We start from the raw sequence: 9,539 nt of genomic DNA, 5'->3' as shown, positions 1-9,539 counted from the left end.
GGTCACACCTTGTAGAAATGACAGGACTTTTTATACATGGTTCCTCCATTTCATGGCACCATAATGTTTTGGACAATTGGCGTCACAGGGATTTGTGATTCCTTAGGTGTATTTTGATTGCTTCACAAGATACCTCGGGTTGGTACTACTCTTTGGAGTGTGTAGTGGCCATTGTTCAACATGAGGACAAGAATTGTGCCTGTGAAAGTGAAAAAAGCCATCCTGAGGCTGAAAAACAAAAACAAAACTATTTGGTAAAACCTTAGAATGACCTACTGTAAATCAACTGTCTGGAATATCACTAAGAAGAAAAAAGGCACTAATGAGCTCAGTAATCGCAAAGGGCCTGCTAGGCCATGGAAGTCCTCCAATGCTGATGACAGGAGAATCCTCACTATGGTAAAGAAAAAGCCCCAAACGCCAATCAGACAGATCAGAAGCAGTCTTTGGGAGGCAGAGGTGGACGTGTCAGAGACGACCATCTGCAAAGACAGCCACACTTTGAGATGCAATCCACTAGTTAACCATAAAAACAGCATGGCCAGATTACAGTTTGCACAAAAGGGCCTGCAGAATTCTGGAAAAAGACGACACAAAGATGACCCTGCATCAGAGTGATGGCAATAGGACCTGCCCAAGATAAAAAGCAGATCACCATGGGGTTTGTTACGGCCTGGGTATGTATGGCTAGCACAGGTCCTGACGCAGTTCTTTTCATTGATGACAGAACTGCTGATGGCAGTCGCACAATGAATTATGAGGTGTATAGAAACATCCTCTCCTTCTCTAATGCTGAGAAACTTATCCATGCTTTTATCACATCCCGCAACGATTATTGTAATTCCCTACTGGCAGGTGCCCCTTCTAATCTTATATCACAGCTCCAGCTTATTCAAAACTCAGCTGCAAGACTCCTTACTCGAACCTGCAGCAGTGAGCACATCACACCCATCCTGCTTCGCCTTCACTGGCTCCCTGTGTCTTACAGAATCGAATATAAAATCCTACTAATAACCTACAAAGCCTTAAATAACCTCGCGACAAACTACATCAATGACCTTCTCCAACACTATGTGCCTGCCCGCCCACTAAGGTCCTCTGATTCTGGGAATCTTGTTTTGCCTTTCACTAATCTACACTCCATGGGTGACAGGGCCTTCAGCTGTATAGCGCCCAGACTCTGGAATGACCTACCGAAATTAATCAGGTCAGCTGACTCCACGAATTCTTTTAAAAAACAACTCAAAACTAATCTGTTCAGGAAGGCTTGTAGCTCTACATGACTTTATTACCCTTCTCTCAGTTTACCTCTGTCAAGATGCTCATGTAACCTGTATGTGTGTGCGAGACCATCAGTAATGTTGTCTGTTTTTTTTCAGAATTCACTGTCTTAATCTTCTTTATTTATTTATCTGGTTTGTACAATGCTATATACTGTATACACTGCCGTTCTTTATTATATTCTGTAAGTGCCTTGAGCATGGGAAAGGCGCTATATAAATAAAATGTATTATTATTATTATTATCTGATCTGCTCAAGGTCCAGTAAATGCCTCCATTGAGCGATGCTTGATCCTAAAACAAGATAATAATCCAAACATGCTGCTAAGCAGCTCAACAGATTTTTCAAAGTTAAAAAATGGGAACTTCTTGAATGGCCAAGTCAGTTATCTAATCCAATTGAGCATACCTTCCATATGCTGAAGAGACAACTTAAGGGGTCAAGCCCACGAAACAAGCAGGAGCTGAAAATGGCTGCACTAGCAACTTGGCAGAACATCGCCACAGAAGATCCTCAGCAGCTGGTGATGTCCATGAATGACAGACTTCAAGAAGTCATTTTATGTAAGAGATATGCAACTAAATTATAACTGCTTTAATAGACCTGCCATTGCTATGTCTCAAACAGTATGGTGCTCTTAAATGGGGGGCCGTGTAGAAAAAGCGTTGTCATTTCTACATGTTGTGACTGAAATGTGTGCAAATCTCCTTAAGTGAAAGTCTTCAATGTGTACTTTAATCACGTCAGAATTGTTTAAACTCTGGAGCAGAGGGGTAAATCAAGGAAAAACGCGTCCTTGTCCCAAACATTTCCTTGTGGTGTGGGTGCATTTCATGCTCGTTTTTCTGCATGCAGCAGGCACCTTCAGTGTGCTTATGGCATCCTAACACCAAACTCATCCGAGCCCGTTATTTTTATTTTTATTTTTATTGTCATTTTACATAAGACACAGGATGAGATGCATGCCGAGTGGCAGTGTCCATAAGAGTCCACATAACTGAACTGATTACACTGCAATGTATTCTTAATAAAAGACTTAGATTTTTGAAAGAGCCAAGCGACCATGGAGTGGTCTCCCCTAGAGTTTATATATATATATATTCAGATATGGGGACAGATATTTGAGGAGTAAACCGTAAGATAATGATTATATTTTTATATTAGTAGGAGGCTTTGCCCCCTGCTCGCTTTGCTCGCCAACCCCTGTGCCTGCACTACGCGCTAGCCTCTTTGCAGTTCTGTTGCTCGCGTATGGGAATGCGGTTGTGCAATTTAAACAGATTGTTATTTTCATGGGAATTGTTACATAGGCATAATAGAACTATTTTACATTACAGCAAGTAATTAACCATATTAAAAAATAATAAAAGTAATCATTTGAAAGTAAATTTTGTAAGAGGTGTTTGTTGCGTAATACGATGTCATTCTGTTTGGCTTTGAAATTAAAACACAAATACTTTTTATACTTACACTTTTACAGTAAAACTTCAGTAAAAACAATTTTTTGAATTAAATTTTCATCAATATCGCATTGAATTTTGATTCTGCCTTTCCCACAGTTTCTTCCATTTTTTCCCTACAAGGGTTTTTTTGAGAGTTTTTCCTCATCTTCTTAGAGAGTCAAGGCTGGGGGGCTGTCAAGAGGCAGGGCCTGTTAAAGCCCATTGCGGCACTTCTTGTGTGATTTTGGGCTATACAATAATAAATTGCATTGTATTGTATTGTATTCTGTGTTTGGACTTTCATTGTGACAACGCAATGTATAACTGCCCGTGATTGAATTTCGTTTCTTTCTCTCTATTAAATAAAACGATAAAAATGGGACATTGGTATCCATAAGCTCCATTATAAAATGAAAGTGGGCTTGTTCATTTCTTAAATTCATTAAATATGCTTCATGTTAGAATGCAGTTATTTCAAGATTATGAAGAAATAACTTAAACTTAAAAAATACCAACCGTATCCTTTAACTTATCCTTTATCCCCAGCTGGATCGAATCCCTAGCAGGAAAGCCTGGAAACAAAGAAGAACGATTTCATCACATTTATATTAGATAGAATGCCAAGAGGGAGCCAGGTGGTCTTTTGGCCTTTGGTACCCTTGCAGATTTTGTTTTTTTTTTCTTCACCTTAACTGGAGTTTTCTTTTTTTTGTTTGCTTTTGTTTTTCTGACCTCCCGAACATTTCACCTTATCAATGTACTCATCTGTATAGAGACAGATAATATCATATTGTGTATAAGGATGCTACTTTTTCTGTTAAGTATATATCAGTGTTATATTGACTTGTATAGATTTACTTATTTATTTGTTTATTGTTACTTACTCATTATTAAATAATAATTGTATTTGTTTTTCTTTACTTTCTCTTTTACATCTTGTAAAGTACTTTGAGCTACATTCATTATATGAAAATGTGCTACAGGAATAAAAGTTGTTGTTATTAATTAAACCAGACAAGTGGTCTTATCTGCACCAACAAATCTCATAAGTTACATACAAGTTGTAGATGTTGACTGCATGACAACAATGCCTTTTAATTTTAATTTTTATTTTTGTGGATTTTTAGTTGTGAAATGTGTAGGAATATTTGTAGAGGAGTTTGTGCCTATTGTAGTCTACTGAGCATTTAAATGTTGTTACAGGACAATTTGCCAGATCCTGTTATTTAATGGTGACTTTAGGTCCTTAACTAGTCATTTCTCTTACAAAAACAAGCAGAGGCGAAAACTTCAGTTAGTTGTAGTTAGTCATTATCATCACAAGGTGGAGACAAATAACTGCCTAACGATGAAAAGACCCTGCCCAGTTAAAGCAATGGGAATGAAAAGCAAAGAAAACGTGAACAGACCATGTGAAAAAGTGAGTACATCCCATGACATGTTATTTCTTCTTTAACATATACAGACAGATTAAGATTATCTATATAAATATAACAAACATCATGCCACATTTTATTTTGTAATTCACTGCATAATTTAAATAAACATAAATGCAGAATTTGCATGTGGAAAAAGTAAGTACATCCCTACATTTATCTCTATCCCAAATACCACAAATTTGAATTGGGAGCACCAGATCAGGTGCAGATGACTACAACATCATTAGAGAGGATCTTAATTTCAACTCAGACATTTATTTTGGTTTATTCTTTTTTTTTCCTTAGAGAGTTGCAGTCTGGGCAGGTGATGGTCCTTACGGGTGAGGTTGCAATTTAGGAAGTGAAAATGTTAGGTTTGAAAACACAATGGGCAGTTGGAAAATTGAGAGTCCACTTTATGAGAAGGATTTAGGAGTCATAGTGGACTCTAAGCTATCGACTTCCCGACAGTGTTCAGAATCCATTAAGAGGGCAAACAGAATGTCAGATTATATACAGTAGTGCCCTGATGTGTGGAGTACAAGTCCAAGGAGATTATGCTCAACCTTTATAACGCACTGGTGAGGCCTCATCTTGTGTGCAGTTTTGGTCTCCAGGGTACAAAAAGAACATAGCAGCACTAGAAAAGGTCCAGAGAATAGCAACTAGGCTGATTCCAGGGCTACAGGGGATGAGTTATAAAGAAAGATTAAAAGAGCTGAGCCTTTACAGTTTAAGAAAAAGAAGATTAAGGGGTGACATGACTGAAGTGTTTAAAATTATGAAGGGAATTATTACAGTGGATCGAGACTGTTAATGAGTCCAACAAGAACAAATGGACACAGTTGGAAACTTGTTAAGGGTAAGTTTTTTCTTTACACAAAGAACGATAGACACTTGGAATAAGCTACCAAGTAGTGTGGTAGACAATATTAGGGACTTTCAAAACTTGACTTAATGTTTTTTTTGGAAGAAATAAGTGGATACGATTGGTGAGCTTTGTTGGCCTGTTCTCGTCTAGAGTGTTCTAAGGTTCTAATTGTAAACCGCTGGGCTGGCTACTTTGAGCAGGTGTTTAACACTGATTCTCCGGCTAGGACGTTAAATATCTCTGGGTCCAAGGTTCTTGAGGCTGATCCTCCATTTACCTGTGAATCACCCAATCTCACTGAGATTGCACAGGTGCTGAACCAGCTGAGGGTAAGAAGGCTGCATGGATCTGTGGTATCCAGTGTGAACTTCGCCAGGGTGGTGGTAAGGCTTTCCTCCTGGCACTGCTAGCAATCTTTGCTTCCACCTGGGAGATGACGTCGTCCCAAATAACTGGAAAACGAGACTTGTCATCCCTATCTGGAAAGGTAAGGGTGATCGCCTGGATTGCGGCAACTACAGGGGGATAACACTGCTCTCAGTGCCAGGTAAATTCCTTGCTAGGATCATCCTCAATAGGATCCGTAAATCACTTGCTCACCCACCAGTGATTGGAGCAGTCCAGTTTTACACCTACGTAGTCTACCATCGACTGCATCTTGGCACTGAGGGTTCTTATCAAACACAAATGCGAATATCGGTAGAGTTTCTTTGCAGCCTTTGTCGATTTTTGTAAAGCATTCAACTCACTTGATTGCAGAACTTCTGTGTTTTTCCCAGTTGATTCTGGGGTTCATCAGGGTTGTGTTCTTTGCTCTTACTCTGTTCAATGCTTGTATTGACTGGGTGTTGGACAAGGTCGTGGGGTCCAGTGGCTGTGGGGCATCAGTTGGTGAAGAAAGATTCACTAATCTTGACTTTGCCATTGATGTTGTGATCTTTTCAGAATTAATGCAGACTGACTGGAGCTGTCGAGACTGAGACTGAGAGACTGAGCGAGGAGTCTGAGTGTCTGGGCTTGCGAGTGTCCTGATAAAAACCAATTTCCAGGCCTTTAATGACTTCTTGGGCACAGCCATCAGCAGTGTGTTTGTCTGTGGGGAGAATACCAACCTCATTGAGAGGTTTACTTACCTCTGCAGTGACATTCATGTCTCTGGTGACTCTTCCTATGAAGTCAGCAGACAAATTTGGAGGGCATGGGGGGGTCATGAGGTCGCTGGAAAGGGGTGTGTGGTGCTCTTGATATCTCTGCAAAAGGACGAAGGTCCAAGTCTTTACAGTCCTGGTGCTTCCTGTCTTGCTATATGGTTGCGAGACATGGACACTATCCAGTGACCTGAGACAAAGATTGGACTCCTTTGGTATTGTGTCTCTTCAGAGAATCCGTGAGTACCGCTGGTTTAACTTTGTGTCAACTGAGCAGTTGCTCACAGATTCCTGAATGAGGCACATTGCCTGCATTGTGAGAGAGCATCAGTTACAGCACTATGGCCATGTGGCGCTACTCCCTGAGGGTGCACTGGCCCTCAAGATCCTCATTGTTGAGGACCTGAGCAGTTGGACCAGGCCAAGGGGACACCCATGTAACACCTGTCTGTGGCAGATAGATGGTCATTTCTGGACGGTGGCACTGGACCATGTGTCTGCCAACCGGGATCCTGATCTGTTTTGTCATGTGGCGGGTGTGGCAACACACTGTACCAGTGCATGCTCCCCAACCTAACCTAACCTAATTCTTTTTTGTTAAACTGTCTGTTATCATTATGCTGAGAATGAAAGAACTCTCTGAGGCCTTCTGAAATAAGATTATAGATGCTATGAGTCTGAGAAAGGATTTTAAAAGATCTCCAAACAATTGGAAAATAACCATTCTACTGTCCAGAAGATCATCTACAATTACAGAAGATTTCAAACAACTGTAAATTTGTCCAGGCCAGGCCAGACAGCCCCAGCAAGTTCAGCCCAAGAGCTGAATGCTGGACACTGAAAGAAGTCTATAAGAACTTCAGAATATCATCATAGGCCCTTCATATAGCTCTTGCCATTGTTAATGTACCATTAGAAACAGGCTGCACAAATTAAATCTACATGGGAGTTGTGCCAGCAGGAGGCCTTTGCACTCCAGAAAGAACATCAGAGCAAAATTAAAGTTGCCCATTAACAACTATAAAGCTTTGTGGTGGACATTGGGCTGCTTTGCTGCAAATCACCATCACAGAATCCACTGTGAAGTCTTCATTGTACCCGAGGATGTTTGAGGATGATGTGAGACCCTTTGGCAGAAGATTGAAGCTCAACCAAAACTGAACCTTGCAACCTGACAGTGACCCTAAACATACTTATAAATCCACTAAGGAATGGCTGAAAAGAAATAAATAAGAACAGTGGAACAATCTGGACGAGAACAGGCCATTCAGCCCAACAAAGCTCGACAGTCCTGTCCACTTAATTCTTCCAAAATAACATCAACTCGAGTTTTTAAAGTCCCTAAAGTTCTACTGTCTACCACACTTGGTAACTTATTACATGTGTTTATAGTTCTCTGTGTAAAAAAAAAAAAAACTTCCTAATTTTTGTGCAAAATTTACTCTTAACAAGTTTTCAACTGTGTCCCTTTGTTCTTGATTAACTCATTTTAAAGTAACAGTCTCAATCCACTGTACTCATTTTCTTCAAAAAATGAAACACTTCAGTCATGTCACATGTTAAACTTCTTTTGCTTAAACTGAAAAGGCTCAGCTCTTTTAATCTTTCTTCATAATTCATCCCCTGTAGCCCTGGAATTAGGTGAGTTGCTCTTCTCTGGACTTCTTCTAGTGTTGCTATGTCATTTTGAGGTCTAACCAGTGTGTTATAAAGCTTCAGCATAACCTCCTTGGACTTGAAGTCTTTGAGGATTCTGGAGTGGCCAAGTGAAAGTGCAGATCTAAATTCCATTGAGATGAATTGGGGGATTGGGGACACCCCTCAAACATCACAGAGCTGAAAGAGTTCTGCATGGAGTAGCAGGAAGAACTTTCTTTAAAAGTGGCCACAGTCATTTGAGAAGAAAAGATTGGAGATGAGGATCAGGAATACACTGTTCACAAGACATCATGCCACGTCTTGATTTTTACCCACATCTGAAGGTAACTACACTACATTTGAAATTGAAGCCTACATGTGCTCCATCCACTTTGTGGAAAAGAAGCCAGAAGTGTGGTGCTCCTGTTTTAAAGAAGTTCAGAATCCTGGTGCAGAAAGATTACAAATGCAGGAAGAAAATCATTTTTCAATTAATTGCTGGCATCACACTGACCATCAAACACCAGGCCACATGGTACCTAGAGCTGCTACTGGACTTGCAGTGTGCAGTTTGAAAATTCTTGTATGTCTGTTTGGCATGGATTACCACACTACTTTCTCCAACTTCTTCTGAAGAATTGCCCTTTATTAGTGTTAGCCCACATAGAAAGTCCAAATTTTGTGTTGGCTCATTTTATTATTTTATTAATCTGCATGAACAGGCTGAAGGAAATTTGAGCAGTTGGGTGATCTTTCTCTGGTGGATTACACTCTGCAAATAATGGCATCAATTCACTGCTTGAATGAAGTGCTTATTTTATGTCTTATATTCAAATAACTTCTTGAGAACAACAAAATGGAAAGTGAGTGAGTGTGCACACCTTTCTGAGCTAAGATACTGCTTAATAAACCAGGGGTTCCATAGTCTGAGGAAGTCATTAGCAATAAAATTGTGATCAAATAAATGGAGATGAATGGAAATTTAAAGGAGTAGCCTGCAGACTACACAGAACTGGCAAAACACCATGAGATGGTCTATCCTCTCCACTCAAGGCACACATTCTTCACAGCTTTAGGTTGAAACTCAGGGACTCAGAACATCGATAATGCAGGTACGCCTGATTCTGATCCCAGAATTTGTCAAACACCCCAATCCTAGACGTGGCCTTAGAGATGGTCACAGACGGAACTCCGACCTGACCAGGTCATTAAGTGGCCAGTCCCTGCCAGAACAAAATCGGTCGGAGATTCAAACAATGCATATTTTGATAAAGAGAAAGGGACAGAATGTAAGGAGGATTTTCATTATTGTGCATATCTTAAGATGTGACGGTTAGCTTAGTTTTTATTCCAAACTTGTACCGTGTGAGTGCAAGTTGTAGGAATGTTTGTGATGCCAGTATTGGCTCCAGGAATTGTGAATTTCCCATTGGGATTAATAAAGTATCTATCTATCTATCTATCTATCTATCTATCTATCTATCTATCTATCTATCTATCTATCTATCTAGGATCTATTAACCCTGCATTGGATTAAGCTGGGCCAAAAATATTATATTATGTTATGTTATGTTATGAAGCCAGCCTACTGTACTATTTAAGCTAAGGGCCAAGTCAGCAATATGTTGCCCGTGTAGTCAGATGGCCTTCCTATTTTTTTGTTTCAGTTATCCTTGTAATCCTCCTTCTTAAATGACTGAGTTACTGGAATCATTATTAATATGTACGATTCACTCTCCA

This window comes from Erpetoichthys calabaricus, chromosome 3 (assembly GCF_900747795.2).
Source record: "Erpetoichthys calabaricus chromosome 3, fErpCal1.3, whole genome shotgun sequence".
NCBI classification, from domain to species: domain Eukaryota; kingdom Metazoa; phylum Chordata; class Cladistia; order Polypteriformes; family Polypteridae; genus Erpetoichthys; species Erpetoichthys calabaricus.
Note: the sequence above shows the minus strand (reverse complement) of the source record.